We start from the raw sequence: 23,081 nt of genomic DNA, 5'->3' as shown, positions 1-23,081 counted from the left end.
ATCCAGACAAAACTGATAGGTATTTTATTCCATGTTTCCCTGAAAATAAGACCTGTTCTTATTTTTTCCCACCAAAAGAGGCACTAGGTCTTATTTTCGGTGGATGTCTTACCCGCTTAACTTAGGACCATCACAGCCAGGCCTCCCATGCCCTGACAACTGTCATGCTGCCGCTCAAATTCTTCTGTGACTGCTTGTGGCTCCTTTTTTTTTTTTAAAAATTTGATTTATATGCTGCCCTTCTCCGGAGACTCAGGGCGGTTTACAATGGCCCAGATGCCATGTGGCACATTGTACCGGTGTCATTGCTTGCAGCAGGATGCTGTATGGCTCATCGTGCTGGTGCCACTGTTTGTGGCAGGAGACTCTGTGGCATGTCATGCCAGTGCTGCCACTCACAACAAGCCATGTGGCATGTAACACCATTGTGTGCATGATGAGTACACTGGCATGATGAGCCATGTGGCATCCTGCCACGAGCGGCGGCACTGATGCAAAGCCTCATGTGGCATCCGGCTTTGGAATGGTGGCACTGGCACAATGCTCCACATGGCATCCAACCACAAGCGCCCCCAAGCATCCGCAGAAGAAGTCAGGCAACAATGCAACAGGTGTCGGGGCATGGGAGCCCTGGCTGCGGTGGTCCTAAGGTAAGTGTTTTCAGGGCATGTGGGGTAGCTCCACCCCCACTCCAGCTTAATTTTTATGCATGCGCCATGACCACCTCATAAAACCAGACAGTGGGATGGAGTGGGCAGGGCCTTAACTTGAGCTTATTTTGGGGGTAGGGCTTATACTAGGCACATGCATAAAAATCAGGCTAGGGCTTATTTTCAGGAAAACACAGTAGGTAGAAGATGATCAAATATTCTGTTACACTGTGAATCTCAGTACAATGAAAAGCATGGGCTGATCAGCAGCATGAAGAAGAACAAGAATATTGGGTTTTCAAAAAAAACCTTCCCATGTTCTTTTCTTATTTATGAATGACATAGGCTTTTGCTAACAAGGCTACTGCTGTCAGGCTCTTGGTAGCCTTTTCAGTTAACATTTCCACAGAGTCTTCTGTAACAAGATTCATTGAAAGGGTAAGAAATAAGGTTACCAACATTTCAGCAACCGGATTACTTATACTTTAGAGCCCAATTTTTCTTACAGTTCATTGGGTGGGAACTTGTTCAGATTCTTGATAACAGCTTTACTGTAAACTGGAAAGTTGGCTGGTTTATCATGCATAATTGAGGAATTTTCAGATGGGTGACATTTTCCAAACTTGAGTGTTTCATAGTTTCTGAACAGACCAGGGGTGAAATGCTAGCGATGGAGGTGAGTATTTCGGAGAACCGGTAGCAAAAATCCCTGCCCCCTCCCCACCCCCGCCCATGCTCACCCAATCTCCCAGTCGCCCACTTGCCTGCTTGGCCTCTTGCTGCTTCTTTCGGGCTTGCTCGCTTTTCCTGCCTTGCTTCAGCTGCTGCAATCCATTGCATCAGCTAGCAGCTGAATCTGCCTGCCTGCAATCAATCCAATCGGTGAGCAACTTAATCTGCCTGCCTTATGCCTTCAATTGGGTAACTGGGTTTTTTTTTGGGGGGGGAGCTTAAAAAAATAGTTAATTGGGGTTTTTTTAGGAGTTTTATTTTTTAAAAAAACATAGCAATTTAAAGTTAAGGAAGTTTTAAATTTAGCTGCTTTTATCTAAACATATAAATAAAATAAAATATTTGTGCAGCTTACTGAGATTTGGTGTGTTTCTGTAGTTTTCACTCTAACTACACAAACACACAAGTCTCACAAAGCTGTATGTGGCATTTTGTGTGGAAAAAGTGTGAAAGTTGGTTTTTGAGCTTTTTGTGGTTGTGTGAGATTCCTGCTTGTTGCAGGGGCCAATTTACATCAAGTGCAGCTGCTTTTACATTGTGTGTGAGTCAGTTGTATTGTGTTGTGTGTAAATTGTGATAGTTGGTTTTTGATACCTTTTATTGTTTTATGTACTTCGTTTACTATTTTTATTATTTATTATTATTGGCCATGCCCACCCAGTCACCTGACCACCAAGCCACGCCCACCAATTAAACCATGTCCACAGAACTGGTAGGGAAAAATTTTAGATTTCATCCCTGGAACAGACCATTGTAATTGCATGTTGCAATTTGCATGTTGTTGGCCTGAACAAAAATTGCTGACACAATTACTATTATTGAAAAAAACAATATTTGAAATTAATTTAATTTTACATTAAAATTGACTTAAAATTATTGTTAAATTCTTTAACAATAAGGTAAGCAATTTCATACTGTGTAGTTTATGTTATGTGGGGAAAAGTTGCCCTAAATTCAGGTTTATTTCATGAAATAAAATTGTTATTGTTGTTAGATAAGAATGCATAGATTTAAATAATATGTATTTTCCCCAGAAAAATTGTGCAACATAATATTGAAATTTGTCTACCTCCATTTCTGAGGCTTAGCGCTGAAGGGTGAATTTTCTGGGAACACAAAATCAGTATTTTTAAATATTTTCTATGTCCTGTTTGGTATAAATCGATTTCAACTCTTTTGATGAATGATATGGTGATTGAATGAATGAACAGTAAACATAGCACTTTATTCACTCGTGACTATTGCTATTGAAATATTACCCCTTAATCCACCATTGTTTCTAGAAATATTCAAATACATAATTTAAGTATCTTGCATTTTATAATGGTTTATAGCTGTGGATGAAATGTGTTAATTGTCCTTTTTTTAAAAAAGTATTAAATTTCAAAAAAATAGAAAAAAAGAAAAGTTAAAAAAGAGGGAAAGATACGACAAAATTGGGACATGCAAACTGAAAGGGGAAAAAAACTCTAATTTCTAACTGTTTGTAGTACGGATAAAAATCCAAAAATCAATGACCCTTTGAACTAGAATAAATCATAAGAAACATGACTGCTATCATTATAAATAGGGAGATGAAGCGCCGGAAAAGTTGCCTGGAGAGCGGTTGGAAGGCCAGCCATTCCGAATCCGACCGAACACTGGTGAGGTCTCATATTAAGACCTACCTAGTGGCGATAAAAGCGGCAAAATCTAGCTATTTTGCTGTCCTTATTGCATGATCAGATAATCGCCCAGGCGCCCTGTTTAGGGTGACCCGCTCCCTCCTCCATCTGGGAGCGCAGGATGATCCCTTGCAGGGTCGAGCTGAGAATTTTGTGCAGTATCTGTATGACAAGATCGCTTAGATTTGGGAAGGCCTGGCCTCTGACTGGGTAAGTCCAGACGGGATGACTGAGGCAAGTCTTGAGAGTGTTATCTGGGAGGAGTTTGATCCTGTGGCTCCCAAGGACGTGGACAGGATTCTGGGACGGCTGAGCGCGACCACATGTTTATTGGACCCATGTCCCTCCTGGTTGGTGCTGGCTTCCCAGGAGGTTACACGAGGCTGGCTCCAGAGGATTATTAACGCTTCTTTGAGTGAGGGTGTCCTACCGGCCGCCTTGAAAGAAGCAGTGGTGACGCCCCTCCTCAAGAAGCCCTCTCTGAATCCGGCTGTTTTGGCTAACTATCGTCCAGTCTCCAACCTTGGTTTTATTGTGAAGGTTGTTGAGAGTGTGGTGGCCCAGCAGCTTCCACAGTACCTGGATGAAGCTGTCTATCTAGATTCGCTCCAGTCCGGCTTCAGGCCTGACCACAGCATGAAAACGGCATTGGTCGCGTTGGTGGATGATCTCTGGAGGGCTCAGAATAGGGGTTGTTCCTCTATCCTGGTCCTGTTAGATCTCTTAGCGGCTTTTGATACCATCGACCATGGTATCATGTTGCACCGGTTGGAGGGGGTGGGGGTGGGGGGCACCGTTTTGTGGTGGTTCTCCTCCTACATCTCTGACCGGTCGCAATCTGTGTCGGCAGGGGGGCAGCAGTTGACCCAGAGGTGCCTTGTTTGTGGGGTGCCGCAAGGGTCGGTCCTCTCGCCCCTTCTGTTCAACATTTATGTAAAGCCGCTGGGTGAGATCATCCGTGGCTTTGGGGTGGAGTTCCATCAGTACACTGATGACACTCAGCTGTACATCTCCACCCCAGGCCACCCCAACGATGCCCTTGAAGTGATGTCCTGGTGCCTGGAGGCCGTGCGGGCCTGGATGGGGAGAAACAGGCTCTGACTCAACCCTTCCAAGACCGAGTGGCTGTGGCTTCCGGCGTCCCAATATAGCCAGCTGGTGCCATCGCTGGTTATTGGGGGCGAATCACTGGCCTCCACGGAAAGGCTCGCAACTTGGGCATCCTCCTGGATGCACGGCTGCCTTTAGAAGAGCATATGACGGCCGTGGCCAGGGGGGCTTTTTATCAGGTCCGCCTCTTACACCAGTTGCGTCCCTTTCTGGATTGGGACTCCCTACGCATGGTCACTCAGGCACTCATCACTTCCCGCCTGGACTACTGCAATGCTTTCTACATGGGGCTTCCCTTTGGGTGCATCCGGAGGCTCCAGTTGGTCCAGAATGCGGCTGCGTGGGGGATTATGGGAGCGATGGGGCGCTCCCATGTGACACCTCTCCTGCGCGAGCTGCACTGGCTTCCGGTGGTCTTCCGGGTGCGCTTCAAGTTGTTGGTGACCACCTTTAAGGCGGTCCATGGCTTAGGGCTGGGGTATCTATGAGACCACCTTCTGCCGCCAATAGCCTCCCACCAGCCAGTTCGCTCGCACAGAGAGGGCCTCCTCAGGGTGCCGTCAGCCAGACAATGTCGGCCGGCGACCCCCAGGGGGAGAGCCTTCTCTGTGGCGGCACCTGCCATCCGGAACGACCTACCCCCAGAGATACGCATGATACCAGACCTCCGGACTTTTCGTCGGGCCCTGAAAACACATCTATTTCATCTGGCCGGGCTGGCTTGATCCCATCCTTTCGGTTTTAATTTGAAATTGGTTTTAACTGGGTTATTTTAAATTGAAGGCCGAAATGATTTAATGTCTTTTAAACTGTTTTTTAAATTTTATATGTTATGTTTCATCTCGGCTGTTCACCGCCCTGAGTCCTGTTAGAGAAGGGCGGTATAAAAATTAAATAAAATAAATAAATAAAATAAATAAATAAATCCAAATGTAATCATCAAACCCTAAAGTTAAAATTTCATTTCTTTCAAACAAAAATCCAAGACTGTTTTCAAATAGAAATGAGGCTGGATAAAGTCTTTTCTTTAATCAAAGCAGTCAATTTCACCATCTCTGCCAACTCCATTAATTTTGCCATCCATTCTTCCATTGTGGGTATATGTGAGTCCTGCTAACTCTAAGTATTCAGAAGCCCTTCTGTTGCATACAAGTAGTCATCAAGTTACAACAGTTCATTTAGTCACCATTCAAAATTACAACAGCACTGAAAAAAGTGATTTATGACCATTTTTCACACTTATGACTATTGCAGCATCCCCATGGTCCTTAATGAAAATTCAGGCGCTTGACAATTGACTCATATTTATGACGATTGCAGTGTCCCAGAATCATCTGATTACTTTTTGTGACCTTCTAACCAGTGGTGGGATTCAAATAATTTGACAACCTTTCTCTGCCCTAATGACTGACTGAGTGGGCATGGTCATGGTGGGCATGGCCAGGGGGTGTGACAGGCAGCCCCATTTTGGGCCTAGAAGGCCTCCCTGAAGCCTCCTGGGAGCAAAAATGGGCACTGAGGGAGCGCACCACACTCCCTGTGTTCCATTTTGGGCCTAGGAGGCCTCCCTGAAGCCTGGGGCGGTAGGCCACTCCCCCTACACTCCCATTTTGGGCCTAGGAGGCCTCCCTGCACTTACCTGGGGGAGCCAAAATGGGGTGCATGGGGACTCCTAGAAGGGGCGGGGCGGGGCAGGGCCAGCCAGCAATTTAACTACAGGTTTACCTGAATAGGTCCGAACCAGCTGAATCGCACCACGGCTTCTAACAAACAAAGTCAGTGAGGAAGCCAGATTCACTTAATAATTGTGTTATTAACTTAACAACTGCAGTGATTCACTTAACAACTGTGGCAAGACAGGTCATAAAATGGGGTAAAACTCATTTAACAAATGTCTCACATAGACATAAACCAAGTGATTGGCTTAGAAGTTTAAATAAAAACAAAATGTGCTGACTATGTGTCTATGGAAGGTATAGTGAAAATATGATTGCTTTCACATATACATTTTTCTGTGTTGGTTTTTAATATTTTATTTAAAAACCATTTTAGCTATCTTTGTATGGTACCATCAATGCTTTGAGTAGTTTTTGTTATGTAAAAGCTATGTAAAAGCAGGATTTTACCATATTTACATACCACCATGTAAAATGATTCTACCACCCACCCACCCCAAATGGGGATAGAGAGGAAATCTAAAACATTGACCTCAGTAAAGCACGTCAGAAAAGCAACATCTGATGCACACAATTTCAAACCACTCCCAGTTTTCAATATACAGGTTCCTCATATATTACATAAATGGAAGAAATTCTAGAGACTCACTGTAAATCAAGGCAGAAGGAAAAACTGATGACTGCTTCCAAGAAAAGTACTTCTCTTCCATTTCCACCCAAATCTAAATATAAGCCTACTTCTGTCAAGCAAAATCAACCAGAACCGTTTGTGAAGAGTCTCAACAGTAGTGTATTGCTAGTCATCTATGTTATAAGAATCACACCCTTGGGAACGGCAAAATAAACCTTCAAGGATTCTTTCAGTGGTCTGGCATGGCTGTTTATTGCAATGCAGCAACTCTAAACTTGTGTCTGTCTTGATCCCTCCCTCTAGTCTAGATTGAGATTCCACACAACAATAAATACGGTAATTCTCCCAATCAAAATATAATATAGCAAAGAATTTATAATTTTATAATTTAGGGATCTTGTGTCCATCAGATGGACTACAGTTCCCAGCATCTAGAACTATTACCCAACTGTTTGTAGCTGCAACAGCTGCTGTAGTAGTAACACCTGTAAGACCAATAATTGCGCTTGCAAAGTTCTTCCATCTTCGAAAATTGTGCATTTCAAAGTTGTTTAGTTGTTATAGGGAGGACGACTGCTGTGAAGATTGCACTAGTAACTGATTTAAAAATATTGTCTCTGCATGAAGTAATTGCTCCAAAAGACAGGTATAATATGCTACTTTGTCTCTTTTTTGCAACCATAAGGAGCATTTATTTAATAAATGGAGAGAAGCAGACTATATTGAAGTTAAAATAATGTAGTGGCCTTGTTTGCATTTTCTGATTTTCCAAAGAACAACCAAATTGAAGAATAAGTTTACATGGAGGAAATGATACTACTATCCATGTTAGACTTTGAGTATATTGCGGACAAGAAAATACAGCTATTATACATTAGTGCCCAGTTTCAAAAAAGTTATCTTCAAAATACTTTGAAGCAATTAATGACTGTTTGCAGATTAAATTAAGACACAATCCATGCTTTATAAATTATCATTACATAGTTTAAATCCAAAGCAAGCAAATCAAATTATAAAAGTTCTGATGGTGCAGTGGTTAGAATGCAGTATTGCAGGCTAATTCTGCTGACTGCTCACTGCCAACAGTTCAGCAGTTAAGATTTTCACCAGCTCAAGGTTGACTCAGCCTTCCATCCTTCTGAGGTCAGTAAAATGAGGACCCAGATTGTTGGGGGGCAACATGCTGACTCTGTAAACTGCTTAGAGAGGTCTGTAAAAACACTGTGAAGTGGTATATAAATCTAAGGGCTATTCCTACTAGAGCTATGTTACAAGTGTTACATATCTTACATCCTTATGCAGGAGGCTGTCTAATGATGGCACAGTAAGATGCCAGGTCGAATTGGAAGGGGGGACATTACAGAGTTTTTGTTGTGTTTTTGTAGAGTTAAGGATAGGAACAAAAACTGAAGACTTCTCAAGTTGTTCTCATTGCCATCCTTCACCACCCCCATTTCTAGCATCAATCATCTGCAATTATTCTCTCTCTGATTTCAGACCTGGCTTCCTGTTTTTAAAACTTTTTTATAAGTTTCATTATAAGGTAAAAATATAGAAGAAACAAAAATTAGAAAAAGAAAAAAGGAAAGAAAAGCAACTAGAGAAGAAAATGTGATGCCTTTCAACTTTCTTTGGTGCAGTAGATCATAAAAATGATACATCAACCTTTTGATTTATATTTCACAATATTTCAAGCCATTTCTATAATTATAAAATCTAATAACTAAAACCTAAATTCAACATTTCATTTTTTTTTCCAGGTTTGAGCAAAAAGTTCAAAAGCAGTTTCCAAGGAGAAACAATACTAGATACAATTATTTTTATAAATTAAAATCCATCTCCTCTAACTTTATCACTTTTACCATCCACTCTTCCATTGTGGGAATTAGTGAGTCTTTCTATCTTTGTGCCTAAACTTGTTACTCTTCAATAAGAACTTTTGGTTCCGGTATACAGTTATATTATATTATCATGCTGGATTGCCAACATGATCGCCAATGTCCGATGACAGACATGGCACAAGAAGAAGAAGAATACAGTTATGTAATTTAAGTATTTCTTGGAGCCAAATATCATGTTTCTTTTAAAGTTGCCATCTGGTACTCTATAGCAATCAACCTTTAAGGTCTTGTTATCAACTTGGAATGTAAGCAGATAATTTTTCCCAAGCGAGGGGATCTTTCTAATTAACTTCAAAGTCTTTTTTAAAATAAATTTCACCCAAATTCTTGATGTTGAAGGCTTTCTAGAAACAATGCTATAATCACTCTTTTCTGTGTATTTCAAACAATAAAAAATTTACAATGCTGGAAACATGTAATTTTCTTTTTTCTTAAACAGATTGAAGAGACACCCAGTGAATACCAGACTTATGGTTCCAAACTGTTTTCAATCAGTAAATAAACAATTGAACTCAAAACTGATTTAAAAGATAAGATTTGGTCAAACTTTGAATCCATGTAAGGCTACTTTAATGGCCAAAGCATGATGTAACCTCCAATTTGCAGCTAAATCACAAATGATCACAAAAGCATCTGTTTCTGCCATCAACTCACAAAATAAACCCAGCTGTCTGGAGTTCATGAGGTAATCTCAAAAAACCTCTCTTTAATACAGAGCAAATTTTTGGCTGTCCGGATCCTGGATCCAGCTGCCTTTTGGCCACAATGCCTTCCAGTGTGAGCAAGACATCAATTTTCTAGTCCCCACAAGAAGCAAGTCCTCATTCCTGCCGCTCCTTCTCTTCCCCCTCTTCCTAATCATCCTCCTCCACCACCACCACCACTTCCCAAAAAACCACAGTACTGAAATGTAGTCATTTTGCCATAGAATTTATCACTTGGGTATTAGGTTGCTGAAGTTTCTATATTACATCCTGGGAATTACATCTGAAGTTGACTAATACTGATATACATCTATAGAGTAAATAAATACAGTCTAGATATTTTTTTTCCAGCTGGAAACCTACTTTTATCAGGTTTCTTGTTCTGCATTGTGTTGAATTCTATTTTGTTTCTCAAATACATAACAAGTTTTTATTTATTCAAGGGTGTTTCAAACACCTCTGCTACAAAAATATTTGACACACATATTTGGGGTTTTTTTTCCCTACTGTCAATTATTTTGCAGTCTTTCTGACAAATCAAATTGATTTCATTGAATACATTCTGCTGACTTCTTTAGTTATATGTCATTACTACAATTTACTTCCTTACATTTACTTAACCTGGTTTATCACTTATTTTACTTCATTAATTTTGTCCTTGATAAATATGCTAAATAGAGCAGAAAGCAATGAGCATCTCTTAAGAGGCAAGCTACTTCACCCATTCTAATCTGTCTTTTTATTCATTATAATTGTTGATATCATTGCCTTCTTCCTAGTTGAATAGTGAAAGTATCCATTCTGATTTATTTATTTCTACATCCCAGTTTTGGGGATGTAGGAAGGACAGACTAAAAATTAGAATCGAGTCTCATGGTATTCTGAGCCATTTCAGCTTTCTGTTACATTTTCTAATCATTTGGAGTTTTGAAACAACTCTTAGCTTAATATGACACATTAAAACTGATTTTTGTTAGGATCTTCACAAATATTTTTGTTATTTGCAGGGTCACTTCCCTGACCGTATTTTCCTGTCCTGCAAATTCAGATTGAGTGGGCACATTCCAGATTCCCCCGAATGTCATATGGCAAGGCTTAGGAAATAGATAGATAGATAGATAGATAGATAGATAGATAGATAGATAGATAGATAGATAGATAGATGATAGATAGATAGATAGATAGATAGATAGATAGATAGATAGATAGATAGATAGATAGATAGATAGATAGGCAGGCAGGCAGGCAGGCAGGCAGGCAGGCAGGCAGGCAGGCAGGCAGGCAGGCAAAGATAGATAATTCTCAGAAGAAACATTTAGCCAGGTATTTATTTCAATGTTCATTAGATGTGTTGTGTTTTGTTCTGAGAAAATAAATTATTGTACAAAAATAACTTATATTTTTAAAAAATCCAACTTACTTTCAAGAATTATTTTAATTTCAAGAATTAAACTTCATCTTCAATCTCCCCTGGATTGAGTACTGGAATTGAACACATTTTTGTAGAAAGAAATGTGTTGCAATACAAGCCAGGTAAACTCTGGAGCTGAAGGAAGAACAAATAACTGATACGACTCCCCAAAATGTGGAATCTCTAAAAATGAACAGAGAGATCTCTATCACTGATAGTTCAATAGCAAAATATATATATGGCTGTGATCTTTTAGATGTTTTTTTCAGGGCTCATGCTTTACAATTTCTTTTGACATATGAAACTATACTCTGAATACGGCTATTGAACTTTGTTCTACAGTTGATGAGCTTGGCTAAGAACCATGGCAGACAACTGTATCTCTTTTTACTGCCCTATAATCTGTTGACTGGAATTGCTAAGGATAGGAATCCCCATCCTATTCAATATATTGAGGGCATGTCACACTTCTTTGTTATTATGTTCTGTTCCTTTTCCAGATTATAAATTATATAGTTAAAGTGTATCAAATATTAATATGTTTTGTGAACTAAGAAGACATAGTCCATAAGTCCATAGAACCATAGATGAAGTCAGGAATTGATGTTTTTCTCTATAGTCAGAAGTGCAAAAAGGTCCCTGCCAATAAAGTTATTCAAAACAGTCTTAATAGGTAGATTGCATAAAAATATATACTTGTGCAATCCTGAAATTGTAGTTTTGAGGGGATTTTTTTGTTTTAATATTGCAAGCCAAGAAAGGAAGCTGAGGCTTGAGGAAGGGAAGAAAATAAACAGATTTTGTGCAGGATTCTTGTGCTACATTTCTGACATTTAATGGCAGAGTTGTTTTTAAACTGAATCTTGGGACACATCCAACCTCACCTAGAGATCATTTGGATGTCAATTACATTAAATAATCTATTTGACTTTCTGTACTCAAGATAATGATAATCTAGAATTAAAATCTTTTAGGGGCTAGTTCTTATATGAGGTAAGGCTGTTCATATTTAGTGTCATTTTGGAGATGAAGCAGATAAATTCAGTTCCTCTGGAAGCTGATACCAAAGATCTTACATCAAATACCTATATATAATCAACAGTAGTGAAATGCTACTGGTTTGCACCAGTTTGGGTAAACCAGTAGTGATAAAAACTACTGGTTCAGGCGAACTGGTAGTAAAAAACCTGGTATTTCCGATGATCAGCTGTGCCGCATGATTTAAAATCATTTAAAATCAGGAAATCCTGCTTTCTAGTGAATCTAAATTGCATGGCACAGCTGTTCCTACCCCTCGCTGTTCTACTTACCTTCCCAAGCCTCCTTTTTCCACAAGCAGTGCACATTTGATGTGTACTGTGCATGCACGTGTGTGCAGCGTGCATTTGGTGCGCAGTGCACATGCGCATGCAGTGTACATTGCCATGCACTGCACATGTGCACGCACAGCATGTGTTGGCGCGCACTACGCATACACAGGCAGCAAACCGGTGGCAAACCGGGGAAGATTTCACCACTGATAATCAACCTTTAAATTTACTTTTCTTTTTATATATTTTGAGTTTAATCTGTAAACTAGTATCTGTATCTTCCATCTTCTGTAGTACCTGTGCTGGAATCATAGCCAAATAATAGAAAATATAATATAAATATAAATAAATAAATAAATAAATATAAATAAATATAAATAAATAAATGTAAATAAATAAATAAATAAATATAATAGAAAATATATAAAAAACAATATCTTGAATCTCCAAAGACCTAGGGTCCTGTTTATAGACTTCAGCTTTGCATTCAATACCATCATTCCAGATATTCTTCTAACTAAACTAAATCAGCTAGCTGTACCTGACCACACTTGTAAATAGATCATAAGCTTCTTAACAGACAGGAAGCAACAGGTGAAGCTAGGCAAAATCACATCAGATACCTGTACAATTAGCACAGGAGCCCCCCAGGGCTGCTCTCTCCACTTCTCTCTTACACCAATGACTGCATCTCAAAAGATCCCTCTGTTAAATTACTGAAGTTTGCAGATGATGCAATAGTGATTGCTGTTGTGAGTTGTTCCCGGTTCACCCCGGTTCAGGCAAACCGGTAGTGATGGCAGTGGGAGGCTCCGCCCACCCACCCAGATGTCATCACAAATGATCTGCGCATGTGCAGAAGCATTGCACGCTCACAAAGTGAGCGAGCGCGCCCACATGGTACCAATAGTGAACTGATACCGCCGGGTTTTGAAACCCACCACTGAGTGATTGGTCTAATTCGAGTCAATGACAAATCTGCATACAGACAGGAGGTTGAAGAACTAGCCTTGTGGTGGCATAGAAATGCGACAAAATAAATAAATAAACAAACAAAAACTAGACACAATGACAATTTTCCCCTGAATGCCATCACTCTGCTAAACAACTAATTCCCACAACACTGTCAAACTAATTACTAAGACTGTATTACTATTATTATTCTCATCCTTCTTCTCCTATCTTCTCCCACTTATGATTATAACCATGTTGCTTGTATTTTTATGATTTATAAATATATGATTTATATTGTTCTGTTTGTTCCCTAGTATGATTTGAGTGCTTATTAGTAACCTATTACTATCACTAAGTGTTGTATCTTATGATTACCTATTTCTTCCCACTCATGACTATAACCATGTTGCTTGTATTTTTATGATTTATATTGTTCTGTTTGTTTCCTAGTATGAAGTCATTGCTTATTAGGAACCTATGACTATCACTAAGTGTTGTATTTTACGATTCTTGATTAAGGTAATTTTTTTCTTTTTTCCTTTTATGTACACTGAGACCATATGCACCAAAGACAAATTCCTTGTATGTCCAATCACACTTGGCCAATAAATAATTCTATTCTATTCTATAATGTTTGAGCATTTGTTATTTTGGAATTCAGTTAAAAGCTAAAGATATAATTAAAAGCCAATGCCCATGGTATTGTTTTGTAACAAGAATAACATTCTTATTCTGGATCAGGTCATCATAGCTATTTACTTTCCATTTCAGGGTAGGTGGCCCACCACTCTGTTCCTGAACCATGATGGTGAATAATTCCAACAATTTAGCCAATTCTATAAGATGCTAGCAGTTACACTACAAAAACATCTGATAGCTTATAATTTTCCGTCTAAGTCCTACATCATTATCAGCTTTCTCATTTAGTAACTACTATATTTCTGGTGCCTTATATCAATGGATGTAATAATAATTCTGTGTCACTGCTGTACACAGCAAATGTACAGCAATCGAAAAACCAGAATGAAGTTTTAACTAATTTTCTTTACACAAAAACAACAACAAAACAATAATTTATAATCGACAAGCCCTTGACAGGCTACATTTTCATCTCTCCCTCTTTCTCTTTCTCTCTCACACACTCTCTTTTTATATATCTATTGATCCAATAGATCCAATAAAAACAGCACTGACTCATGCTATACTTACATTTACATAAATTGTAGGGATGTGGAAAATTGTTCCATGCACAAACCATTGCATGCACAGAACACTTGGTTTTCAGTGGTGCCTGAAATAGAACATGTTAGATGTTTTTATTTTATTACAAGAAGATGGAGGTGGCAACTGATAGAGGGCAGGAAAAGATAAATGATGATTGGAACTAGATAGGCCAGTGAGATATGTTCCCCTTCATCCAGTACCACTTCCAAAGATATTGATAGATTTGATCCTAGACAGCTACTCTGCAGAGTCCTTCAAAGTTCTACAATATTTCCACTCCTATTTAACATCCATAGGAAAATGATGGATAATATCGATTTGTTACCCAAGCTGAGCAAATGATGTCATCAATTGTTTCCATTGCTGGAGTCTGTGGAGATCTAGATGAGAAATAACATGAAAAATGAGAAGACCTCCAAGGTCCTTTCCAATTATGTTATTCTATGTTCTATACCTCAATTTAACGCTGGAAATATTGAGTGATGTGTTTCTTAGAGGTCCCTGGATATGGGATGTTCCCATCTGTAGTTTTCAATAGTATAGCATTTCCCCCATACAGAACCAAAGTTTGGGTGCAAAGTTTGGGAAGCAGCAGTTGTGGCCCGAAGGTCTTTTGCACAAATCCTTATCTAACAATTACACTCATTGCTGGATCAGCAGCTGTAGTCAAAGTCATTCATGTCTTGATTTTCTCTTGTTTGGACTATTACAATGCACTCTACATGGGACTGCCCTTGAAATCCATCCTGAACTGCAATTCACTCAGAACCCAGACGAATGAATATTTATAGCTCCACCATGGCACAGCCCACTATTTTCCATGCTGTAATGGCTTCCAATAGGCTCTGTTCAGTCCAAGGTCTTGGACATCACTTATAAAATCCTATATAAACAGGGACAGATTATTTGTTGTATCACCTAAATCAAATTAACTGTGCTCATCTCATTCATTCCAAAAGGGTTGGCATGCTCCAAATTTTCTCTGTTAATTATATCATTTGGCAGGACTCAAGATGTATGCATTTTCTATGTATGTATGCATTTTGTAGTATCTGTTAAGGATATTGGTGTGTTAACCAATCAGCAGAGCAAGTGCACAGAGAAACGGTACTGAGAGCAATGAATACAATACATACAAACTGGTTTAACAAAGCTTTTACTTTGTAGCGAAAAACAATTGCATAGTCTTTTTAATCAATCCAAGTCTTTAGCCATTCAAATCAATCCGAAGTTACAGAGTTACAGTTATCCTCTTATCATACAGACAGCAGTAGGTAATAAACAGCAATTCAATGCTGGTAACAAATCACGATGGTAGCATATCCATCCACGTCTTCACACACAACAATAACAGTTCCAACCAGTCAAGCAATAAGTCAAGCAAAAATGACTATAGCTCGGGTCTCTCCTTATATAGAGTTTACACTAGTAATTATCCACTTAAGATAAGTGAAGTCAGCAGTGCAATGATTCAACAGTACAATTAGGATAATTGCAGTCAGCAGTCAGTCAGCAGTCATTAGTCATTACAATGACTCAGCAGTACAATTACTCAGCATTACATCTTAAAGTTACAGAATACATTTAAAGTGATAGAACACATATATTGCCTGGACAACTTGTTAGACTTATACCATATCCTAACAGTATCAACCTCTGGGACAACACACACTCTGAGCTTCAGATTAGCCCATTATGTCTAATGAGTCTATCTGTATTGAGAATAGAAACTGCACGTGGGCCTCAGTTAGGTTATATTTCTTTTGTGGTCGGTTTTTCTTTTTTATTGCTGTTTTTGGTTTTAGTCTATGCTAGTTGGCAGGGTTGCAATTTGTGATTTGCGCAGTCATATACATGAAAGAGACATTTAAACAAACGAATGCATAATTACTATATTCAATTGTATAGATTCAAAATAGGAAAATAATAAATGTCAGATTCAGAAGTTTGAACTCCCTTTTAGTTTGTATTATGTAACAAATCTGTCTGTGGTGTTAAATTTTTCCTAAAACCATTTTTACTTTTCCCCCCTATTCTTTTCTGCAGAAACTGTTGTAGTTTGGATATATTCAAAATGTAGCTCCAAATCAACCATAAAGCATTTACATGAAAGGAAAAAATATTTAGGAATATATTTTGAAAAATATTGATACTTCATGTTGTTTGGGCTGAAGATTTCATTTTAAATGAAATGAAGATTTCATTTCAAATGGGATATGAAATCATTAAGTCAAGTTGGTTTCATGGTAGGTTACTCTTCTTCTGAAAGTCACTGTTGGACTTTTTATGTTGCTTTTAGAACAGCTACCAGTCATATTTCTGTTGCTTTATTGGTGAAGATTGATGATGCAGATCTGGGAGAATGGATAACAGAGCAGAAGAGATATCAACCCAGACTGAAGAGGACAATTTGCAGCTTAATTCATTGCCTCTCCAGTAAGTTACTGGAGTTTTATAAATAATTAGCTGAGAAATTTAGAAATCATGTGAACTTGAAGCAGTTGTATACTAATTCTGTATTGAAGATACAAAGACTGCTAATAGAATGTTTGCACATTTGTATTGCTGTGACACATGCTTAACAAACCAGCATGAAAATTATATATATATATATATATGTTTTCTGAGGTTTTCGCGGGTGTTTGTATGTAGGTCTTTGGTTATTCGGGTTTTCTCCCGCGTAAAATTGGAGGTTTCTTGGCGACGTTTCGACGAAGTCTCATTCGTCATCTTCAGGCTGGTGTTCTCGGCTTCGTGCTTCCAGGAGCAATGTGAGATCGCAGCTGTCTCTTCCTTTTAACTGCTAGTGGGGGTGTGAGTTGATTGGGTGGGAACTTGGCTGTGTTCTGATTGGGTGGAGGTGTGTTCTGATTGGTTAGGGGCTTGGCTGTGCTCTGATTGGCTGGGGGGTTGGTTGTGCTCTGATTGGCTGGGGGCTTGGTTGTGCTCAGCTTAGTCTGAGTTGCAGGGGGATTTGAGCTGGTGAGCTGCGTTGTTGTTGTTTGGCTTTAAGCAAAATCCTCCACAAACATAACATCAAGACAGCATTCTGCACAAACTGAAAAATATCCACCATCCTAAGGAACCCCAAAGACAAAATTGAGTTAGAAAATCAAGGAGTATATGAAATCCCATGCACCGCCTGCCCCACCACATACATCGGACAAACCAACAGACGAATAAGTGCACACATAGAAGAACACAAGAACTCAGTCAGAAAAGAGGAACCAACTTCTTCCCTGGTCCAACACCTTAAAGCCACAGGACATGATATTGACTTTAAAAAGACCAGAACTATCGCCAAAACTGAACACTTTAACAACAGAATAATCAGAGAAGCCATCGAGATAGAAAAACGCCCACACAGCATGAACAAACGAGACGATACCTCCCGCCTACCAGCCATTTGGAAACCCGCCCTTATTGACAAACGAGTCCCTAACACGACGAATGACACCAGACCCACACTCACGAGAGCCACACAGGATGTCACCACCACACATCCACGCAGAAAGCAGACTCAAACCCACACTGATAATGAGCCACGACCAAGGACCAGAAGCCAGACCGCAGCTGCATCATTAGCCACTTTAAACCCCTCCAATCCATACATGAAGCAGACTGACACCCACCATGAAGAGCTCGCACGGCCACAAACACGAAGCCAAACAACAACAACGCAGCTCACCAGCTCAAATCCCCCTGCAACTCAGACTAAGCTGAGCACAACCAAGCCCCCACCCAAACAGAACACACCCCCAGCCAATCAGAGCACAACCAACCCCCCAGCCAATCAGAGCACAGCCAAGCCCCTAACCAATCAGAACACACCTCCACCCAATCAGAACACAGCCAAGTTCCCACCCAATCAACTCACACCCCCACTAGCAGTTAAAAGGAAGAGACAGCTGCGATCTCACATTGCTCCTGGAAGCACGAAGCCGAGAACACCAGCCTGAAGATGACGAATGAGACTTCGTCGAAACGTCGCCAAGAAACCTCCAATTTTACGCGGGAGAAAACCCGAATAACCAAAGACCTACATATATATATATATATATATATATATATATATATATATATATATATATATATATATATATATATATATATATATATATATATATATATATATACACACACACACACACACACACACACACACACACACACACACACACACACACACACACACACATATATATATGGGATTAAAATAAAGAGTTTTGCTTTAATATATGCAGTGTTAATGTGTGATGTATGTTAATAGGAAACAAATTGCTTTGCATGCTCTTTTGACCTGTTGCTTTTGGCCTCCAGAGTGAATTTAAAAATGTTTAAAGGGTCCTGTTTTTCTGTGTGATTATCTGTGAGTTTAGCTCTTGTCCTGGGCTTTGAATGTACATATACTTAAGTTGATTCACATTTTAGCTACACAGAGGTTATTATTCAGAATGATTGTTTTTGCTTGATGGGTGAGTCTGCAGCATTGGAGGAAAAAAAATTATTAGTTTTTTTTCCTGTTGTGATACAAGTGCTATAATATAAGTCATATGTAGGACAGAATTTGGAGCAAAATTATTTTATTTTTGGAAAAGAAAGCCAAGAAACCAAAAACACCCACCCTCACATAGAGACCAGGATACGATTTTCACTAGCCGAATTTCAAATATTCTTTCCAGATGAATAGTCAGCGCTATTGCTAAAACTGCTAAAATAAGTACTAACATTGTTGAAAGATTAGCACTTTTGTATTCTGTTAATGTGGGCTGGTTGAGCTGTCAGGGAGTTTATTTCAGAAGATAAAGGATTTTGTTGAGGGCTTTGTTGTGTTTCTCTATTTCATACACAACATGTTCTCTAATTTTATCCTATGGGGGATTTTAAATATTTCCCAAAATATTTTAAAATAACCCATTGGACAATGCTTATACCACATGGATTATGATCCCTTCTACCCTTGTGGCCCAGATAAAGAAAAACAATGAAGCAAGGAGCTAATTCTGAGTTCTCTATAGTTTGAACATTTCATGTAGGCAATTCTCATTATTAATGGTAGTTTCATTCTGTGAAAATGCCTTGAATACTGAATTAGCAAATGCTGAAACCTTAACCGGAAAAGTGCAGGTTGGATGATTGTAATGTTTTATTGCTCTGCATGTCCTCAAATAAGCACAACAGTGCCACGAGTACTGATTTGGGGGTGACAAAAACATTTTTCTAAATAAGCAATTGTGCAAATACAAAACCCATGTTTTTTATTAAAGAGTTTTTATTAAAGAAATGCAAGCAATCCTCATATAATGGGCAAAAATAATCCTGTCTGTTTTGAGTGTCTGTTATGCAGTCCTTAGTATATGCTTTCTTTAATATGATTATCAAACAGAGTTCTTTTCCATTCTGGCATTATAAGGAAAAGGTACAATTAGGAAATAATTTATCCAGCACCATGTGTATGATGCAAAAAATAGCTAATAATTATGGGATTTGCTAAAATGAAGAAAGTTACCTGAATTCATAGAGTTATTAAATTGTAGAGAAAAATTTAACATTTAGTTATGTCATCTGTAGAAGAGCAATTCAATAGATAATACAAAAAAGAAAACTTGGGCATAACACAAACTACATTTGTGAGAATAGTAATAAAGTATTACTATTAAACAAATATTTAGGAAATAGAAATAATTACAGAATGAATACCATCTTTTGAATGCTAGTTATAAAAAGTCACTTTGGTCTAACCAAAGTGGTCAGTGGCCTGGTTCTCAACCTTTTCTTCACCATAGATCCCATTTAAATACCTTTTGTGGCCATGGACCACCAAGACTTAACTCAATATTTAAATCATAACTTTTCTTCAAGCCTTTGTGGATGCCCTGTGATGACACTGTACCCTCTAGGGGTCCATGGATTACAGCTTTAGAACCACTGCAGTAGGTTAACCTGACCATAAATCTCAGCTATATATGCTCACAGTCATATTGTAATCCTAGTTATTTTAAGAATAGTGAACAATGAACAATTGATTTTTTTAAACACACACACATAAACAGAAGCTTTGGTACACTAAACAGTGATGTTTCAGGACATGGAGATAAAGTTTTATTTTAATTAATTATAGCAAAGCATTTTAATTTACAGCATTCAGACATGCATATATTTATAATCTACCATTCTTTTAATAAATCTACAAATATGTATCATTTGATGAATTTTGAAAAAGGTATAGCAGGATATTCCTAATGTCCTTAACATTCAAAACAATTTTCTGTAAATTCCATAAATAATGCCACACAAAATAAAGGCACCATATGTACATAATTTCAACCTCCAAACGGTTTTTTCCCTTGCACCAGATTTCAGCAGTATGTCTGTTAAGTACACAGACTTCTACTTTCATAGTGAGAAGTATGCATAGTAACTACTTTCATAGTGAGAAGTATGCATAGTAACAGTAACAGTATGCAGTTACTGTTTTTTTCTGGACATAAGACAATAGACATTGAAAATAGACAATATGCAGCAAAGGAAACAGTATCTAGTAAGCTGCAGTCATGACTTCATCAGATGAGGTTAATCAAGCAAGAAGGTAAGTTGAAGAAGAGAAGAAATATTGTTTGTGATATTTAGTAGTTTTCAAGAGCAAAGGTTTCCCCAAAGCTGGAAGATGTATTTATAATTGGCTTTGAAAAGAAAGACAAAAGGGCAAAAGCTTGGGAAAAAGAAAACATCCAACAGCAAAAGACCATACATGGGGGGGAGGGAGGTAATAAGATATACATTTGATTGTGCAGCTTAAAATCTCTCTGCTGAAATTCTCTGCTGAAATGTTGTAGAGTTATAGAAATGCTCATCTTTTTAATACAAAAATCCCAAATTATTCCAGATACATTTATAATTTTTCCATTAAAATAATTATCCTTAAAGAATGTATAAAGGAAAAAAAAATAAGTCATTCCCTACAGTGATGTGATTTATTTCCTGGATGGATTTAGGTAAATAAATATTTTGGAATACATGATTGGGTTCACACATAGCACTAAGCCGTGAGATGGTTTGCTTGGTTTTTAGCTTGGGTAAACAAAAACTATGTTCGATGTAAGTTGTGATTTATGACATAGAACACAGCTGGAAACTTTTCCAAAATTTCATTTGAACTGTGCCAGGTTTATGCAATGTTAGGTCAATAAATTTACAGGAGTGTTATGTATTTTTCATTAACCCTGTTATACCTATTTTAGAACATACATTATAGCTTTCCTACATATCTCACCAAATAAATAGTAATATATTATGCCATTATTATTGATAACTGTGGCGTTATTATTTGTGTGCAATTCTTGGTCACAAAAAACTTTCTGAGGATTATAACAAAGAGCTTTGGAGCCATAGATGGCTCTGAGATAATAGGTTGCCCACCGTTTTACCATGATGCATGAATTCAGATTATACAACAAATTATTATTTGTGCAATATTTTCAACTACATGTTTCACATTCAGCTAAACACAGACAACTACGTAAAAGATGTTGAAAACAGAGCTAAAGCCCTCCTATTTAGATGGTCAAAGAACTTTACACATAAATTCAAAGATAATTTTATCACTGGTGGTAGAATCTTGTAATAAAGTCCACCCAAAGTGATTTAAATACCGTGTTTACCCAAAAATAAGACGCTGTCTTATTTTCTTTTGAACCCCGAAATAAAGGCTTGGCCTTATTATCGGGGGGGGGGGCTTATTATTTTGGGGGTGCAGGAGGTGGTGAGCATGGGACTGGATGTCCCGTCGCCACTATCGCCTCCCCTCCGTTCTTCGCGCCAGCCGAGAGGCTGGCTGGCGCTGTCCTGACATGTCCCGCCGCCGCCTTGTGGAGCAGGACTCTGCAAGGCTTGTTGTGCTGTTGCTGCACCGCCGTGAGCTTCATCATACCAGCACAGCTGTTGTCCTGCCGCTCACGGCTGTGCCGATATGTCAAACCCAGTGGCAGTGCTGCCATTTGTGCGTGCAATGGCACAAGTCTTGCAGCGGTGGGGGCGCGACGAGTCTCACAAAGACTCATTTCTGGCATGTGGGGCGGAGAAGAAGCGAAACACGTGGAGCGAGACGTGGCTCCCCTTGCCATCTCTCTCCCCCCTCGCTGGGCATGGCAAGGCTCCTGCAACTTGCTTAGCCACCTGCCCCCTTTAGGGATGCAATTTGGGGGTGGCAAGTGGGTCGGGTAAGAAGCAGGATGCACGTCTTATGTTTCCAGCTCCATCGCGTTTCTCACCGTTGTGTCCAAGGAAACATGTTGTAAAAGAAAACTTCGCAAGTTCGAGAATTTTGAACTCGCAAGAAGTTTCCTTTTACAATGTGTTTTCTTGGACACAACGGTGAAGAACGTGACGGAGCTAGAAAGGTGATGCACATCTCGCGGCCCAATACGTCCCACTTCACCCCAATGGCAACAGCAGCCTGGCTGCTTCCCTTCCCCGCTGTCTCTTTATTGAGAGAGATGGCAGGTGGGGCAGGGGAGAAGCGAGATGCGTGGAGCAAGACGTGGTTCCCCTTGCTGTTTCTTCTCCCACTCCTCGCTGGGCATGGCAGGGCTCCTGCCCCTTGCTTAGCCACTCGCCCCCTTTAGGGATGCAATTTGGGATGGCAGGTAGGACGGGCGAGAAGCGGGACGCGGGCGTTGTGTCCAGGGAAACATGTTGTAAAAAAAACCCCTCCTCACGAGTTCAATAAAGTTTTTTTTTATATGTTGCCCTGGACACGTTTCTCACCCACCCCACCTGCCACCCCCAAATTGAATCCCTAAAGGGGGCGGGTGGATAAGCGAGAGGCAAGAAACCCTGCCATGCCTGGTGGGGGGAAGAAGAGACAGCAAGAGATGCCACATCTCACTCCATGCCCCCACCTGCCACCCGCCTTGATAAAAGATGCCAGAAATTAGTCTTTGTGAGACTCAAAACAAACGAGAAAGAGAATGAGAGAGAGAAAGAAAAGAAAGAAAGAGAGGGAGGGGATGAGAGAGAGGAAAAGGAGAAACAGAAATGAGTGGGAGGGAGGGAGGGAAAGAGAGACCCATTTCCCAAACACAAGGAAACCACAATTGCAAACCCTGAACTCAC

Source organism: Pantherophis guttatus, chromosome 5 (assembly GCF_059756535.1).
Source record: "Pantherophis guttatus breed Tessera chromosome 5, ASM5975653v1, whole genome shotgun sequence".
In the NCBI taxonomy this organism is placed as follows: domain Eukaryota; kingdom Metazoa; phylum Chordata; class Lepidosauria; order Squamata; family Colubridae; genus Pantherophis; species Pantherophis guttatus.
The sequence above is the reverse complement of the archived record's forward strand: the minus strand, read 5'-3'. Positions refer to the sequence as shown.